The sequence below is a fragment of the Cherax quadricarinatus genome, chromosome 64 (assembly GCF_038502225.1).
Source record: "Cherax quadricarinatus isolate ZL_2023a chromosome 64, ASM3850222v1, whole genome shotgun sequence".
Classification (NCBI taxonomy): domain Eukaryota; kingdom Metazoa; phylum Arthropoda; class Malacostraca; order Decapoda; family Parastacidae; genus Cherax; species Cherax quadricarinatus.
In genome coordinates this window covers 19697452-19717760 of record NC_091355.1, presented here as the reverse complement: position 1 = coordinate 19717760, position 20309 = coordinate 19697452, and the positions used below count along the sequence as shown (strand labels likewise).

The window sequence follows — 20309 nt, the reverse complement described above, 5'->3', positions numbered from 1 at the left end:
ATCAGCGTGAGAATGTACACAAGGATCAGCGTGAGAATGTACACAAGGATCAGCGTGAGAATGTACACAAGGATCAGCGTGAGAATGTACACAAGGATCAGCGTGAGAATATACACAAGGATCAGCGTGAGAATGTACACAAGGATCAGCGTTAGAATGCACACAAGGATCAGCGTGAGAATGTACACAAGGATCAGCGTGAGAATATACACAAGGATCAGCGTTAGAATGCACACAAGGATCAGCGTGAGAATGTACACAAGGATCAGCGTTAGAATGCACACAAGGATCAGCGTGAGAATGTACACAAGGATCAGCGTGAGAATGTACACAAGGATCAGCGTGAGAATGTACACAAGGATCAGTCGTTCAGCACGAGGAAGAACAGAGCCGAGAATAAGAGTTAATGTTAAAGAGGCATTTCAGAACGTGTGTTATAATTTCAGTGTGGCGTCTCAACCAGCGTGGCGTCTCAACCAGCGTGGCGTCTCAACCAGCGTGGCGTCTCAACCAGCGTGGCGTCTCAACCAGCGTGGCGTCTCAACCAGCGTGGCGTCTCAACCAGCGTGGCGTATCAACCAGCGTGGCGTCTCAACCAGCGTGGCGTCTCAACCAGCGTGGCGTCTCAACCAGCGTGGCGTCTCAACCAGCGTGGCGTCTCAACCAGCGTGGTGTCTCAACCAGCGTGGCGTCTCAACCATCGTGGCGTCTCAACCAGCGTGACGTCACAACCAGCGTGGCGTCTCAACCAGCGTGGCGTCTCAACCAGCGTGGCGTCTCAACCAGCGTGGCGTCTCAACCAGCGTGGCGTCTCAACCAGCGTGGCGTCTCAACCAGCGTGGCGTCTCAACCAGCGTGGCGTCTCAACCAGCGTGACGTCTCAACCAGCGTGGCGTCTCAACCAGCGTCTTCTGCCAGTTTAAACTTTAGAAACACAATTAAATTTCCCCAAACAAGTTTTGTTGGTCTTTTAGCCTCGAGTTCGTATGGAAATTCACAATCATGGCGCGTAATAGATTCAAAGGAACTTAGACGTTAAACGATGGTGTCGTAACACAGGTATAGTGCTGTATTACGTTTGTCTTATGAAGGTGTCGTAACACAAGTGTGAGCTATGTTACGTTTGACATGAAAAAATTAGTCCTAACGAAGGTATGGGTTATGCTTGCCGTAACACAGGTATGGGTTGTGCTTCTCGTAACACAGATATGGGGGTATGTTTGTCGCAACAGAGGTATGAGTTATACCTGTCGTAACCCACGTATGGGTTATCTTTGTCGTAGCACACGTATGGGTTATCCTTGTCGTAACACGTATGGGTTATCCTTGTCGTAACACACGTATGGGTTATCTTTGTCGTAACCCACGTATGGGTTATCCTTGTCGTAACACACGTATGGGTTATCCTTGTCGTAACACACGTATGGGTTATCCTTGTCGTAACACACGTATGGGTTATCCTTGTCGTAACACACGTATGGGTTATCCTTGTCGTAACACACGTATGGGTTATCCTTGTCGTAACACACGTATGGGTTATCTTTGTCGTAACACACGTATGGGTTATCCTTGTCGTAACACACGTATGGGTTATCCTTGTCGTAACACACGTATGGGTTATCCTTGTCGTAACACACGTATGGGTTATCCTTGTCGTAACACACGTATGGGTTATCTTTGTCGTAACACACGTATGGGTTATCCTTGTCGTAGCACACGTATGGGTTATCCTTGTCGTAACACACGTATGGGTTATCTTTGTCGTAACACACGTATGGGTTATCCTTGTCGTAACACACGTATGGGTTATCCTTGTCGTAATACACCAATGGGTTATTCTTGTCGTAACACACGTATGGGTTATGCTTGTCGTAACACACGTATGGGTTATCCCTGTCGTAACACACGTATGGGTTATCCTTGTCGTAACACACGTATGGGTTATGCTTGTCGTGACACACGTATGGGTTATGCTTGTCGTAACACACGTATGGGTTATGCTTGTCGTAACACGTATGGGTTATGCTTGTCGTAACACACGTATGGGTTATGCTTGTCGTAACACACGTATGGGTTATGCTTGTCGTAACACGTATGGGTTATGCTTGTCGTAACACACGTATGGGTTATGCTTGTCGTAACACACGTATGGGTTATGCTTGTCGTAACACACGTATGGGTTATGCTTGTCGTAACACACGTATGGGTTATCCTTGTCGTAACACACGTATGGGTTATCCTTGTCGTAACACACGTATGGGTTATGCTTGTCGTAACACACGTATGGGTTATCCTTGTCGTAACACACGTATGGGTTATGCTTGTCGTAACACACGTATGGGTTATCCTTGTCGTAACACACGTATGGGTTATGCTTGTCGTAACACACGTATGGGTTATGCTTGTCGTAACACACGTATGGGTTATGCTTGTCGTAACACACGTATGGGTTATGCTTGTCGTAACACCAGCACCTTTATATCATACAAGTATACCGTTGTGGTCAGCAGTGACTGAACTAATATTACTGTAGTCTTCATCATATTTTTGAAAATTTTCTTAGAACCGAGTCAGTACCTAAATTATTTGCGAGTCGAGATTGAGAGACAAGAAAAGTAAGTTTTACTTTTCGCATACACAATATACTTGACGTATTTATAAGTAAGTTAGTTGATAAGTTAGACACGAGCAGCAGTTAGGTACCTTCATTCTGAAATGTTTTCCCTACACAGTAGACTTCTTCAGTCGAGTACAGAGGACATTTTCGATAATTTTTTTGCCTGACTACTTGTTGCAAGTGAGAAGGGATGACTTTGAGACACACCTGCCGTCTCAGTGATTACATTGTTAGTGCTACTGGTGGACTCCACCTCTCCTGTCAAGATTATCTGCACCTCACCTTTCAATTTCACATTGTTCTAGACTATGGAGCAATTTCTTCTCCAGGCTGAGGGACTGACCACCTCAAGGATTATGGACTGATTATATCGTCATTATATATCTACTGCTTCTGCTGCCTCCCCTGTACTCGACTGAAGCAGCCTACTGTGTAGGAGAAACGTTTCGGAATAAAGATACTTAATTGTTGCACATGTGTCTTACGTATCAACTTGTCGGTATTGTATACCACAAAAAAGTTGATGTACAGTTGGGAAGGCATGATTATATTCAAATAACTTATGCAGGACCCATATTGGTTCTAGGTAAGTATATCGCTTTCTTCGGCGCAGTTTATGAAAGAATTTACTGTCTTAAAGCACTGAAGACTTGTGTAACTTAACACTGGAGTCGGCGTCTCAACCACACCCGTTTATGTACCTGTTTAACCTATATTATAAGCTACCCATAGCTCTCCCTTCAATGACGCTGCTTGGTAATTTATGACATTCATCTACAGTTCTATTGCCAAACCTCTACTTCCCTATATCCTCTCAAAATCTGAATTCATTCATCTTAAATCCATTGTTAGCTTTAACGTATTTTATTTCTGTTATTTCTTTTCACCGTTTTAATACTTCAGTAATATCCTTCCTAGTTAAGCTTTTTTTCTAGTCACTGCAAATTCACTGCCATCAGCTTATATTCAGAGGAACGTGATCAGCATGGGATCAGATTCAGCATCCTTCTCTACATATTTTCCACCACATTAATGTCCATTCCGCAAAACAGAGACCAGAAATGATCTGCATAACCTAAGTGAAGTTTCACCAAAGATACTTCAAATTGTATCATAACTTCAGTACTTCTGTTATTCATATTTCTTGATGTGAAATAAGAACTATATTAGCCTCCTTGCAGTACACTTGTGCGCTATTTTCTTGGTTTCAAATTTCTCCTAACGAGAACTACTAAATCCTCTTCGTACTCAGTTTGACAAAGATCTACATATATATATATATATATCTATATCTTGGAAAAGAAAGTAACTACGACTTTTCCATGATCACAACCATATAATTGATTGCAATGAATTTTATCAGCTGCTTTTCTTACCACATCATCCTATCTACTTTATCCTGTAACTCTTCGGTGTTTTCACCATCAATTAATTGAGGGTTTATTTCAGTGTTATCGGTAAACTTGCTTATATCGCGATGTTTCCCCTCATATAAGTCGTGTATGATGATTGTGAACAAGAAGCACACCAGAACTGACCCTTGTAGCACACCGATTATAGTTCCTCATCCTAATATTTTTTATTAACACTCTGGCCGTCTCCCACCGATCTAGGATGACTCGACAAAGAAAAAGCATTCACTGTTTTTCAGTTGTTTTGCCAGAAGGGCGCCGGCATCACAGTTCAGATGACCTTCCAGACTGTCATGTCCTCACCCGCTTTCCGGAGTGCAGACTCTATACTACCCACAAGTCCGGCTAACCATTTTTTCTGAATCCTTTCATAAATGTCACCTACCTCGTATTCCAACAGCACATCAAATTATAAAGACTTCTTCCCTCCACTCACTTCCATCTAACACGCTAACACAAGCTTGTTGAGTATCCAAGCCCCTAACATTCAAAACCTCCTTTACCCCCTCCCACCAGCCCCTTCCTTAAACCCAACATTTATAAACCATCATAGTCATCCTGTTTTCCCATCCTAACTGTCCAAACCACCATAACAACCCTTCTTCAACTGTATGACAAATCTCCAAACTATGAATTTCCTTCATAACATTCACATCACACAGTGCAGTCAATCATCTCTACTTCCTCCATCATTCTCGCTGCAACATTTAAAACCCATGCTTCACACCCACTCAACAGCATTGGTACCACTAAACTCTGATACATTCTCCTTTTTCCTCCATAGACAAAGTTCTTTGCCTTCGCAGATGCCTCAATACAAGACCCAATTTTCCTTCCTTGTCATCTGCCGACAAGTCGACTCCCAATTATCGAATCCCACCAAGGTAGGGTGGCCCGAAAAAGAAAAACTTTCATCATTCACTCCATCACTGTCTTGCCAGAGGGATGCTTTACACTACAGTTATAAAACTGCAACATTAACACACCTCCTTCAGAGTGCAGGCACTGTACTTCCCATCTCCAGGACTCAAGTCCGGCCTGCCGGTTTCCCTGAATCCCTTCATAAATGTTACTTAGCTCACACTCCAACGGCACGTCAAGTATTCAACACCATTTATCTCGATTCACTATCAAATACACTCATGCACGCTTGCTGGAAGTACAAGCCCCTCACACACAAAACCACCTTTACCCCCTCCCTCCAACCCTTCCTAGGCCGATCCCTACCCCGCCTTCCCTCCACTACAGATTTATACACACTCTAAGTCATTCTGTTTTGTTCCATTCTCTCTACATGTCCGAACCACCTCAACAACCCCTCATCAGTCCTCTGGATAATAATTTTGGTAATCCCACGCCTTCTCCTAATTTCCGAACTACGAATTCTCTGCATTATATTCACACCACACATTGTCCTCAGACATGACATCTCCACTGCCTCCAGCCTTCTCCTCGCTGCAACATTCATCACCAATGCTTCACCCCAATACAAGAGCCTTAGTACAACTATACTCTCATACATTCCCCTTTTTGCTTCCACGGACAAAGTTCTATGTCTCCACAGACTCCTAAGTGCACCACTCACCCTTTGCCCCTCATCAATTCTGTGATTCACCTCATACTTCACAGACCCATCTGCTGACACGTCCACTCCTAAATATCTGATTACACTCACCTCCTCCATACTCTGTCCCTCCAATCTGATATCCAGTCTTTCGTCACCTAATCTTTTTATCCTCATCACCTTACTCTTTCCTATATTCACTTTTAATTTTCTTCTTTTACATACCCTACCAAATTCATCCACCAACCTCTGCAACTTCCTTTCAGAATCTCCCAAAAGCATCGTGTCATCAGCAAAGAGCAACTGTAACAACTCCCACTCTGTGTTTGAATCTTTATCTTTTAACTCCACATCTCTTGCCAAGACCCTAGCATTCACTTCTCTTACAACCCATCTATAAATATATTGAACAACCACTGTGACATTACTCATCCTTGTCTATGGCCTACTTTTACTGGTAAATAATCTCCCTTTTTCCTATATACTATCCTCGTAAAAACTCTTCACTGCTTTCAGTAACCTACCTCCTATACCATACACCTGCAACATCTGTCACATTGCCCCCTATCCACCCTGTCATATGCCTTTTCTAAATCCATAAATGCCACAACACTCTCTTTACCCTTATCTAAATACTGTTCACCTATATGTTTCACTTGGTCTACACACCTCCTACCTTTCCTAAAGCCTCCTTGTTCATCTGCTATCTTTCTGTCTTACTCTTAATTCTTTCAATAATAACTCTACCATACACTTTACCAGGTATACTCAACAGACTCATTCCCCTCTAATTTTTACACGCTCTTTTATCCCCTTTGCCTTTATACAAGGAACTACGCATGCTCTCTGCCAATCCCTAGGTACCTTACCCTCTTCTATACATTTATTAAATAATAGCACCAACCACTCCAAAACTATATCCCCTCCTGCTTTTAACATTTCTATCTTGATCCCATTATTCTCAGCTGCCTTACCCCCTTTCATTCTGCCCACTGCCTCACGAACTTCCCCCACACTTACAACCTGCTCTTCCTCACTCCTACAAGATGTTATTCCTCCTTGCCCTATACACGAAATCACAGCTTCCCTATTTTCATCAACATTTAACAATTCCTCAAAATATTCCCTCCATCTTCCTGATACCTCTAACTCTTCATTTAATAACTCTCCTCTCCTAATTTTAACTGTCAAATCCATTTGTTCCCTAGGCTTCCTCGACTTATTAATCTCAGTCCAAAACTTTTTTCTTATTTTCAACAAAATTTGGTGATAACATCTCACCCACTCTCTCATTTGCTCTTTTTTTACATTGCTTCACCATTCTCTTAACCTCTCTTTTTCTCTCCATATACTCTTCCCTCCTTGTATAACTTCTACTTTGTAAAAACCTCTCATATGCTAACTTTTCCTCCCTTATTACTCTCTTTACATCATTCCACCAATTGCTCTTCTTCCCTCCCACACCCACTTTCCTGTAACCACAAACTTCTGCTAAACACTCTAACACTACATTGTTAAACCTATCCACCACATCTTCGACCCCATTGCCTATACTCTCACTAGCCCATCTATTCTCCAATAGTTGTTTATATCTTGCCCTAACTGCCTCCTCTTTTAGTTTATACACCTTCACCTCTCTCTTACTTGCAGATTCTATTTTCCTTGTATCCCATCTACCTTTTACTCTCACTGTAGCTACAACTAGAAAGTGGTCTGATATATCTGTGGTCCCTCTATAAACATGTACATCCTGAAGTCTACTCAACAGTCTTTTATCTACCAATACATAGTCCAACAAACTACTGTCATTACGCCCTACATCATATCTTGTATACTTATTTATCCTCTTTTTCTTAAAATACATATTACTTATAACTAAACCCCTTTCTATACAATGTTCAATCAAAGGGCTCCCATTATCATTTACGCCTGGCACCCCAAACTTACCTACCACACCCTCTGTAAATGTTTCTCCTACTTTAGTATTTAGGTCCCTTACAACAATTACTCTCTCACTTGGTTCAAAGGTTCCTATACATTCGCTTAACATCTCCCAAAATCTCTCTCTGTCCTCTACACTCCTCTCTTCTCCAGGTGCATACACGCTTATTATGACCCACTTTTCACACCCGACCCTTATTTTAATCCACATAATCCTTGAATTTACACATTTATATTCCCTCTTCTCCTTCCATAACTGGTCCTTCAACATTATTGCTACCCCTTCCTTAGCTCTAACTCTCTCAGCTACTCCTGACTTAATCCCATTTATTTCTCCCCACTGAAACTCGCCTACCCAGGACATCCAACTTCTTTTCATTCATAACATCACCAATCATCTCTTTCTTATCATCCGCACTACATCCACGCACATTCAAGCATCCCAGTTTTATAGTTTTTCTTCTTCTGATATTTAGTAAAAGTGTACAAGAGAAGGGGTTACTAGCCCATTGCTCCCGGCATTTTAGTCGCCTTATACGACACGCTTGGCTTACGGAGGAAAGATTCTTTTCCACTTCCCCATGGACAATAGAGTGAAAAATAAAACAAGAACAAGAGCTATTAAGAAAAAGAAGAAAAACCCTAGATGTGTGTATGTATGTATATATATATATATATATATATATATATATATATATATATATATATATATATATATATATATGCATGTGCTTGCCTGTGTAGTGTGACCTAAGTGTAAGCAGAAATACTAAGATATACCTGTTATCCAGCGTGTTTATGAGACAGAAGAGACACCAGCAATCCTGCCAGGTTACTACCGTCCTGCCAGGTGATTGTTTCACAGTCACCTGGCAGGACGGTAGTACCTCCCTGGGTGGTTACTGTCTACCAACCTACTACCTACTACTACTAAACATATTTACTTCCCCTATACTCCCTGCATCCTATCTGATATCGAAACTTACATTGCCTATATTTTTTGATACTCTCAACAGCTTGTACCTTCCTATGTTCACTCTAATTTCCTTCTTTAACGTACCCTCAGATAATTTACCAACCCTGGCAACTTCTCTTCCAAAACACCAAAGAAATCATATCATCGGCATAAAACCTGGACTCAAGTGCTAATTTCTCCTATACCAGGGGTACTCAACCTTTTCTGTGCCCCTATACCAGGCGTACTCGACCTTTTCGTGCCCCGCACTCATACGAAATGTTTGATTAATGTTAGTTCCTCTACAAAAGTAATATAACATTAGGACTCTCTGTCGCACCCCCTGAAATTCCATCTCTCACCCCCTGGGGTGCACGAACCCCAGGGGTGCACGAACCCCAGGGGTGCACGAACCCCAGGGGTGCACGAACCCCAGGGGTGCACGCGCCCCATGTTTGGAACCCCTGTCCTGTACCATGTGCCGGTAATTTCATCATAAGTCTGAACTACATCAAAGAACTTGCACAGTATCGTATTCTTTGTTATGATCTATCACAAATACTTTTTGTGATAGACCATTGTTATTATGGCCCTGGATTGTAATTTTACTTTCATTTTCAATTATTATTATTATTATCATTATTATTATTATTGTGAGCCTGGGTTATAATGAGCGTGCTCAACACAGCTGCAGGGTAGGGGAGTCATGAGCTGTATGAGTCATGACTTTACACACGCACATGTATGTGTGTATTACTGTGGGTTCTGTGTGCTGGTGTTCGTAATCAGCCAGAGTGTGTGTGTGTGTGTGTGTGTGTGTTTTGTGTGTGTGTGTGTGTGTGTGTACTCACCTATTTGTACTCACCTATTTGTGGTTGCAGGGGTCGAGTCACAGCTCCTGGCCCCGCCTCTTCGCTGATTGCTACTAGGTCCTCTCTCTCCCTGCCCCATGAGCTCTATCATACCTCGCCTTAAAACTATGTATGGTTCCTGCCTCCACCACATCACTTTCTAGGCTATTCCATGGCCTGACTGCTCTATGACTGAAGAAATACTTCCTAACATCCCTTTGATTCATCTGAGTCTTCAACTTCCAATTGTGACCTCTTGTGTCTGTGTCCCATCTCTGGAACATCCCGTCTTTGTCCACCTCGTCTATTCCGCGCAGTATTTTATATGTCGTTATCATGTCTCCCCTGACCCTCCTGGCCTCCAGTGTCGTCAGGCCGATTTCCCTCAACCTTTCTTCATAATAATAAGACAATCCCCGTAGCTCTGGGACTAGTCTTGTTGCAAACCTTTGCACTTTCTCTAATTTCTTGACGTGCTTGACTAGGTGTGGATTCCAAACTGGTGCTGCATACTCCAGTATGGGCCTGACGTAGATGGTGTACAGAGTCTTAAACGAATCCTTACTGAGGTATCGGAACGCTATCCGTAGGTTTGCCAGGCGCCCGTATGCTGCAGCAGTTATCTGATTGATGTGCGCCTCAGGAGATATGCTCGGTGTTATACTCACCCGCAGATCTTTTTCCTTGAGTGAGGTTTGCAGTCTTTGGCCATCTAAACTATATTGTGTCTGCGGTCTTCTTTGCCCTTCCCCAATCTTCATGACTTTGCATTTGGCAGGGTTAAATTCAAGGAGCCAGTTGCTGGACCAGGCTTGTAGCCTGTCCAGATCTCTTTGTAGTCCTGCCTGATCCTCGTCCGATTCGATTCTTCTCATTAACTTCACATCGTCTGCAAACAAGGACACTTCTGAGTCTATCCCTTCCGTTATGTCGTTCACGTATACCAAGAACAGCACAGGTCCTAGGACTGACCCCTGTGGAACCCCGCTTGTCACAGGCGCCCACTCTGACACCTCGTCGCGTACCATGACTCGTTGTTGCCTCCCTGTCAGATATTCTCTGATCCATTGCAGTGCCTTTCCTGTTATGTGTGCCTGGTCCTCTAGCTTTTGCAGTAACCTCTTGTGAGGAACTGTGTCGAAAGCCTTCTTGCAGTCCAAAAATACGCAGTCGATCCACCCCTCTCTCTCTTGTCTTACTTCTGTCACCTTGTCATAAAACTCTAGTTGGTTTGTGACACAGGATTTTCCTTCCCTGAAACCGTGCTGGTTGTCAATTATACACTTGTTTCTTTCCAGGTGCCCCACCACTCTCCTCCTGATGATCTTCTCCATGACCTTGCATACTATACACGTTAGTGATACAGGTCTGTAGTTTAGTGCCTCATGTCTGTCTCCCTTTTTAAAAATTGGGACTACATTTGCCATTTTCCATACCTCAGGGAGTTGCCCAGTTTCAAATGATGTGTTGAAGATCTTTGTTAATGGCTCACACAATATCTCTGCTCCCTCTTTAAGGACCCATGGAGAGATGTTGTCTGGTCCCACCGCCTTTGAGGTGTCAAGTTCGCATAGCAGCTTCTTCATCTCCTCCTTGGTTATATGTACCTCATCCAGCACTTGCTGGTGTGCCCCCCTGTTCTGATTTCTTGGAGTCCTACTGGTTTCCACTGTAAATACCTCTTTAAATCTTGTGTTGAGCTCCTGACATACCTCTCGGTCGTTTCTTGTGAATTCCCCATCACCCTTCCTCAGTCTGATTACCTGGTCCTTGACTGTTGTTTTCCTCCTGATGTGGCTGTACAACAGCTTCGGGTCAGTCTTTACTTTTGATGCTATGTCATTTTCATATTGTCTCTGAGCCTCCCTTCTTATCTGTGCATATTCGTTTCTGGCTCTTCGGCTGATTTCTTTATTTTCCTGAGTTCTCTGTCTTCTGTACCTTTTCCATTCTCTAGTACACCTAGTTTTTGCCTCCCTACACCTTTGGGTGAACCAAGGACTCGTTCTGTTCTTCCCATTATTTCTGTTTCCCTTGGGAACAAACCTCTCCTCTGCCTCCTTGCATTTTGTTGCTACATAGTCCATCATTTCTTGTACTGGTTTTCCTGTCAGTTCCCTCTCCCACTGAATGTCTTGAAGGAAGTTCCTCATGCCTGAGTAGTTCCCCCTTTTGTAGTTTGGTTTTTCCCAGCCTATTCCTGCTACTCTCTCCACTTGGAGCTCAACTATGTAGTCGAAGCACAGAACCACATGATCACTAGCTCCCAGGGGCCTTTCATGCATGATACCCTCGATGTCCGAACTACTCATGGTGAATACAAGGTCCAACCTTGCTGGTTCATCCTCTCCTCTCTCTCTGGTAGTCTCTCTAACATGTTGATGCATGAGGTTCTCCAGTACCACATCCATCATCTTGGCTCTCCATGTTTCGGGACCCCCATGGGGCTCCAGGTTTTCCCAGTCAATCTCCTTGTGATTGAAATCACCCATAACTAGTAACTTTGCTCCCCCCATGTGTGCTCTCCTGGCCACCTCGGCTAGTGTGTTGATCATTGCTCTATTGCTCTCATCGTATTCTTCTCTTGGCCTCCTGCAGTTCTGTGGTGGGTTGTACATTACTGCAATTATCACCTTATGTCCCTCAGACTGGATTGTTCCTACTAAGTAGTCCCTTTCGCCCATGCCATCCATTCCTTCCATTTTCTCAAAACCCCACTGGTTTTTAATGAGCAGTGCAACTCCTCCTCCCCCTCTCCTCCCTCTGTCTTTCCTGAAGATTTGATATCCGGATGGAAAGATTGAATCTGTTATTATTCTGGTGAGTTTTGTTTCTGTGAGTGCTATTATGTCTGGGGCTGTCTCTTTGATTCTTTCGTGCCACTCCTCATACTTGTTTGTTATTCCATCTGCATTTGTATACCACACCTTCAACTTCTTTTCTAAGACTGTGGTCTGGGAAGTATATTGGGGTTGGGGAAGTGGGAGACCTGGTAAGGAACTATGGGTTGTTGCTGTGGGGGTGAAGTTTGTAATGTAGTGGGTGGGGGCATTGGATGTGGCATGGGTGTTTTGATTTAGAGTGTTTGGTTGCACTGGGGTTGACCTGGTTGGGAGGCTTCTATAGAAAGTTGTGAGGGAGGCTGTATTTGATCTTCTTCCTGGGTCTGGGATCTCCTGTCTGTCTTCTCCATCCCCTCTCTTTCCTCCTTTCGCCTTTGTACCATCTCTCTCAGTTTCTTCCTTTCTTCTTGTGTTCTGTCGCGGTCGAGATACACCCTCCTGTATGCCGTCATGTCCCTTAATCGTGCTTTCTCCTGCAGGATCCTGGTCCGAGTCGCTTCTGCCTTGAAGGTCACTCTCACTGGCCGGGTTCTTTTTTTTACAAACCCCCCTATTCTCCGAAAATTTTCCAGCTGGGTCATATCGTCTTCTCCTGTGTGTGTGTGTGTGTGTGTGTGTGTGTGTGTGTGTGTGTGTGTGTGTGTGTGTGTGTGTGTGTGTGTGTGTGTGTGTGTGCGCGCGCGTGCGTGTGCATGTGCGTGTGCGTGTGCGCGCGCGTGAAGTTCATACGACGCATGTTACCCTCATGTCAAATAACCTGGTTATCTAGCATGCAATAATCATGCCTCCTGAAATCCTTCTCTTTTCCGTGGTATTAAAATTCAATTCTTTTACCTTTGTTTACATCACTTGTGATGCCTTCAAGCGCACAGGGTAAGAACCTCGAACTAATGAACACACGCACGGCTCTGACGGTGTGCGCATGAACAGCCAAGTGCATAGGCAAGCATGTACAAATACACGTATTCATGAGGAAGGAGCGTGAGAAGCGTGCACAGGCCACTACTTACCTCTGTGCACCAGGAAGTGGTCACACGCACGCAATGCAGCTCTCGCGCACACACACACACACACGCACGCACACCACAAGATGTGTAGCAACACACCTGAAACACAAAGAAAACACGAGTTAGTTATCAATATGACGCCAGAGGGTGTTGATAACTGGTGAGTGAAACGAGGCCACCAGTACATGCACAGCCACGTTATGAACACCACGTTGCTAAGCTCAGGAGTGTGCGTTACTAACACTTCATGATCTAACACTAACAACACCAGTAATCTAACACTAACAACACCACGTTGCTAAGCTCAGGAGTGTGCGTTACTAACACTTCATGATCTAACACTAACAACACCAGTAATCTAACACTAACAACACCAGTAATCTAACACTAACAACACCAGTGATCTAACACTAACAACACCAGTGATCTAACACTAACAACACCAGAGATCTAACACTAACAACACCAGTGATCTAACACTAACAACACCAGTGATCTAACACTAACAACACCAGTGATCTAACACTAACAACACCAGTGATCTAACACTGAACACCAGTTATCTAACACTAACAACACCAGTGATCTAACACTAACAACATCAGAGATCTAACACTAACAACACCAGTGATCTAACACTAACAACCCCAGTGATATAACACTAACAACACCAGTGATCTAACACTAACAACACCAGCGATCTAACATTAACAACACCAGCGATCTAACACTAACAGAAGTGATCAAAAACTAACAGCACCAGTGATCTAATACTAACCAACACCAGTGATCTAACACTAACAACACCAGTGACCTAACACTAACAACAACAGTTATCTAACACCAACAACACCAGTGATCTAACATTAACAACACCAGTGATCTAACACCAACAACACCAGTGATCTAACACTAACAACACCAGTGATCTAACACTAACAACACCAGTGATCTAACACTAACAACAACATTGATCTAACACTAAAAACAACAGTGATCTAACACTAACCAACAACAGTGATCTAACACTAACAACAACAGTGATATAACACAAACAACAACAGTGATATAACACAAACAACACAAGTGATCTAACACTAACAACACCAGTGATCTAACACTAACAACATCAGTGATATAACACTAACAACAGCAGTGATCTAACACTAACAACATCAGTGATCTAACACTAACAACAGCAGTGATGTAACACTAACAACAGCAGTGATATAACACTAACAACACCAGTGATCTAACACTAACAACACCAGTGATCTAACACTAACAACACCAGCGATCTAACACTAACAGAAGTGATCAAAAACTAACAGCACCAGTAATCTAACACTAACAACACCAGTGGTCTAACACTAACAACACCAGTGATCTAACACTAACAACACCAGTAATCTAACACTAACAACACCAGTGGTCTAACACTAACAACACCAGTGATCTAACATTAACAACACCAGTGATCTAACATTAACAACACCAGTGATCTAACACTAACAACAGTGATCTAACACTAACCAACAACAGTGATCTAACACTAACAACACCAGTGATCTAACTAACAGCACCAGTGATCTAACACTAACGACAGTTATCTAACACTAACAACACCAGTGATCTAACATTAACAACACCAGTGATCTAACACCAACAACACCAGTGATCTAACACCAACAACATCAATGATCTAACACTAACAACACCAGTGATCTAACACTAACAACATCAGTGATCTAACACTAACAACACCAGTGATCTAACACTAACAACATCAGTGATCTAACACTAACCATCACCAGTGATCTAACATTAACAACATCAGTGATCTAACACTAACCATCACCAGTGATCTAACACTAACAACATCAGTGATCTAACACTAACCATCACCAGTGATCTAACACTAACAACACCAGTGATCTAACACTAGCAACACCAGTGATCTAACACTAACAACAACATTGATCTAACACTAACAACAATATTGATCTAACACTAAAAACAACAGTGATCTAACACTAACCAACAACAGTGATCTAACACTAACCAACAACAGTGATCTAACACTAACAACAACATTGATCTAACACTAACAACAATATTGATCTAACACTAAAAACAACAGTGATCTAACACTAACCAACAACAGTGATCTAACACTAACCAACAACAGTGATCTAACACTAACCAACAACAGTGATCTAACACTAACCAACAACAGTGATCTAACACTAACCAACAACAGTGATCTAACACTAACAACAACAGCGATATAACACTAACAACACCAGTGATATAACACTAACAACAAGTGATCTAACACTAGCCAGCAAAAGTAACCTAACACTAACAATAGTAACCTAACACTAACAATAGTGAACTAACTCTAACCAAAAACAGTGACCTAACAACAATGGCAATTAGTTAACCCAACATTGACACAACGTTGTAACTTGATACCAGTGGCCTGGTGGCTAAAGCTCCCGCTTCACACACGGAGGGCCTGGGTTCGATTCCCGGCGGGTGGAAACATTCGACACGTTTCCTTACACCTGTTGTCCTGTTCACCTAGCAGCAAATAGGTACCTGGGTGTTAGTCGACTGGTGTGGGTCGCATCCTGGGGGACAAGATTAAGGACCCCAATGGAAATAAGTTAGACAGTCCTCGATGACGCACTGACTTTCTTGGGTTATCCTGGGTGGCTAACCCTCCGGGGTTAAAAATCCGAACGAAATCCTATCTTATCTTAACAGTTCCTCCTTCAGTGCCGCAAATATTAAATTTGTACATTAAATGCTTAAGAAATATAATTAATTATTTGACAAAAAAACAAAAGTTTTTATGGCATTAAGAGTATATGATATATATTTAATTTAATAGTTTTTAACTCAGTAATATCTCTCTCTCTCTCTCTCTCTCTCTCTCTCTCTATATATATATATATATATATATATATATATATATATATATATATATATATATATATATATATATATATATATATATATATATATATATGCATGTATCGTGCCGAATAAGTAAAACCTGTGATTTTGGCTTAAATAGCAACGCACTTCTTGCCGAATAGGGCAAGTAATATGTGTATGTAATAATTCATTTTAATATGTGTATGTAATGTGTATGTAATAATTCAGTGTGTTTGTTTATTATTAAATTATTGTAAACTTTCATTAGTTTTTTATTAACATATATTTTTTTCATATCTTCATATGTATAAGAGAAAATTTTAGAATGGACTTAATTTTAAACGAGTTCTTGCTAAATGACCAGATTTACCTAGTCGGCACGACATACATATTTATACACACACAATAATCACCCACACATAGGAGAGAGAAGCTTATGACGTTTCGGTCCGACTTGGATCGATAAGCGTTGGGCTTATCTTTGTAGTAAAGTTTCCTGGCAAAGGGAATCAGCCTCGTCATGCTTCTCTATAAGGAACACAGAACTGTACACGGTATATAGACAATGACGAACTTGGGAGGACTGAATATCTGCCAGGCTCATCAGACTACATGCGATCACAGGCTGTGACACAGTTTGCTGGCTGAATGTGGAAAGAAATGTACATGCATAAGTTCAATTATCTTAGTGTATCATACCTGGAGTTTACCTGGAATGAGTTCCGGGGGTCAACGCCCCCGCGTCCCGGTCTGTGACCAGGCCTCCTTAGGTCAGTGTCCCAGGATGCGACCCACACCAGTCGACTAACACCCAGGTACCCATTTTACTGATGGGGAACATAGACAACAGGTGGAAAGAAACACGTCTCTCCAAACAGATTTGAAGAGCTGGAGGATTTCTGTACTGAATTTATGCCTCCACATTCATCATACCTCCTCAATCAGCCATGTTGGTTACGGAAATAATGTGCATTGTAGTTGGTTATGTAAAATTAAAAAATCATTATATTAAAACCTTTTTTATGCATTTAAATTTCATATTTGCCAAGTTAAACTAACATTTCTGAGGTGGAAGTCCAACTTAATTGTACAACAACGATGATAAAATATCTACTGACTCTTTTATACTCTTAGTAGAGTAAATCTGAGATACACCTTTTAGTTTTACTGTGCTGGGATGGTACCTTCAGCAGTTCATTATGACAGAGCTGCCACTCTCTAATATTTATCACATAAAAATAGCGTCTATAGGTGCAGACCATTTCAAGACAAAGCAAGAACTTGTCCCATTGGATGGTACCAATGTGTTAAACTTCTGATCTGGGTGAATGGACTACATAGAGAGGTGGTCTAAATAACTTTGTTAACTTCAAAAACGGAAGGTGATAATTGCCTGAACTAATTCATATTTTAGAGATGCAATTAATCAAACAATACATGTAATTTACTCCGTCCAGGAAGACGTACATAGTGTACATCAAATGATATTTAAAGGAACTTTGCAGCAGACTTACTTTTGAAACTACTAACTCCAAGTTGTAGATAGGTGCTTTAACTACAACTTACATGAAACATGACAACTTACAACTCTATTGTCAAACATTAACAGGTAACCTTCTAATTAGAGATAACCAGTTGAATAATAACATCCAGCAACCAAAATGATAAGAATAAACAAAGGGTGACTTAATTTGAAATCAGGTCACTCAAGGGACATACAGTGTTTATGATCAAAGTGTTAATGATTGAAGATATAGTTAAAGGATCTCTTAATTAATCTTACTGGCCTAAATTACCATCTCCTAGTTAAGCTTTTATCCTCAGTGATACAATTGTTACAAATTGTGATGTCCATGTTTTTTTGGAAAACCAGCTGGGAATAAGTGATGGTTAAAGTTCTTTTCAGTTTTTTGGGGGGATAACTTTACCTTGGTTAGAAGAACTGTGTTAAAAGTTTTGTGTGTCATCGAAATATGGTTTGAGCTCTTTTTTGTGCTGCGCTTCTTCAGCGGTGGCGACACTTAAAGTTCACTCCAACTTGAGAAGTTGTTGATGTTGGTGGCTGAGATGACACAGCCAGTCCCTCCTCTTCCTCTCCCTTCCTCTTTTCAACCACCCTCATTTACCCTCCTCTCCCCGCCTCCTCCTCCCACCCCTCCTCTCCCACGTCTTTCCACCCATATCCAACTTCTTCCTCTTCCTACTTCTTCCTCACCCTACCACTCCCTTCTCTTCCCTCCTAAATCATATTCGTTATTGTTTATATAAACCACTTTTCTCCAAATACTCCACTATTCTCTTTGTGATTTTCTTCATTAACAAAACATAGTTTGTGTATCAATGATATTGACGTGTGTCTTCTCATATGTGGAACTGCATTTGCTGTTTTCCACATCAACAGTAAATCTTATGACTTACTGTACATATTGGTTTATACGGTGCTTTTTCTCCTCTCTTGTAATCCATGGAAACACTCTCTCAGGTCTCATACTAATTAATAAACTCAAAAGATTCTTTATATCTACGACCAGTGATTGTCAGAGTTCCCTTTCTTTTTATTTTCTGGGCTTATAGTCGTTTCCAAAGACAAGACTAATTTTAAACAGCATATTCACGCCCTTATAGACTTTACTGTCATTCTTTCTACCGTTTACAATCATATTAGTTGGTCATTTACTATTATCATCCGTGTGATGAGTCTGTATACCAGTTTAGCATCAAACAGTAATCCTCCGAGATATGAGATTAATATGTCTTACAAGATGGCTCGCAACGTGTAAACTCGTATCACGGAAATATATTTAACGTTATTTTCCATTTTAAACGTTTTAATGCGTGTTTAACGTCAAAAATTACCTCAACTTCATGTTATTTCAACCTAAACCAAACAGTTTCAGAGTAGATAGTGTTCCAAAATAGTCAAATAACATTAGGAAAACAAAAACACAATGCATTAGGTGTAATAACTCTTACTGAACTACCAATTACATCATCGGTAGTTTGTTTATATTAGCGATGACAGCGTACAGTAGAAAATAGTATTTATCTCTTACAAACCACTTTCCACTCTTTTTTTGTTTTTCTGTTTACTTTTCGATCCTTTTCGACATTTCTCCCCCTCTTGGCGGCCCTGATTATCACTTATAAAAAGATATTTAAAGACAAAAATGACTACATTGAGAGCGGAAGCACAATTACTAGGAGGACAGCATGGTAGACTGACGAGTCGGCCGTGAGAGGACTCTCGTGTCGCACATAACAGTTACGTCCAGCGCGCCGAGTCTAAAAACTCTTGTTCACACGATAACTCTCGTATGTGATTCTCGTATCGGCGAAAAAAGGAGCTCGTATGTTGAGACTGGGTACTAAATACTATATTTAGTATACTATACTATACTATTTAATATAGTATTCTATATAGAAAGCCCCTGGTTATGCAGAGCATTTCGGGCTTCTTCGGTTAATTTTCTTCCCCAGGATGTGACCCACACCAGTCGACTAACAACCAAGTACCTACTTACTGCTAGGTGAACATGGACAGCAGGTGTCTTAAGGAAATACGTCCAATGTTTCCAGTCGTACCGGGGATTGAACCACGAACCTGAATGTGTGAACCGAGTGCGGTACCAACCGAGGTGCGGGACACTGTTTATCTTCATACAACAATCAACCGAGATACAAGATTTGTGTGTCCTACAAGATGGCTCACAACGTGAAAACTCACATCACGTAATAGAAATAGAAAGGTGATTTTGAGGTGGTTACTCCTTCAGTCTTGTTACAAGGTGGTCAGTCCTTTAGCCTAAATCAGTGGCATGAGGCCAGAAGGTTAGAAGTGAAGTGTAACAGCTGGAGATGGCTTCACAGGTGAGGGGGGGGGGGAGGGTCCATTAGTGGAAGTAAATAGTTGTTAGCACAAGAGCTGATGAAGTCATCTCCTGCCATGGTGCTGGTGTGTCAGACAAGTATCTCGCTACAAATGCCGTCAAGTTCATGAATATGACATGTAGCAACATTTAGGTATCTTAAAAATCTCTCTCTCACACACATTGCTTAGACTTGACCCCTTCAACCACTTACGGAAGATTAAAAACACACACACACACACACACACACACACACACACACACACACACACAGCATAAACTTGACCCCCTCAACCACATGTAGAGTAGT

The 20309-nt window shown here is 41.8% G+C and overlaps 1 protein-coding gene across 2 annotated transcripts in view; it reads right to left on the bottom strand.

The window, feature by feature from the left end:
- Window positions 1-20309, bottom strand: part of Tk (Tachykinin) — a 940725-nt gene that overhangs the window by 419247 nt on the left and 501169 nt on the right. Inside the window, exon 2 of one of the 2 annotated variants that reach the window (XM_070098804.1) lies at window positions 13194-13289. The exons of the other annotated variant lie outside the window; for it this stretch is intronic. The gene's annotated coding sequence lies outside the window, so the exon portion shown is untranslated. The remainder of the gene's footprint in view (window positions 1-13193; window positions 13290-20309) is intronic. 2 annotated transcript variants of the gene reach the window in all.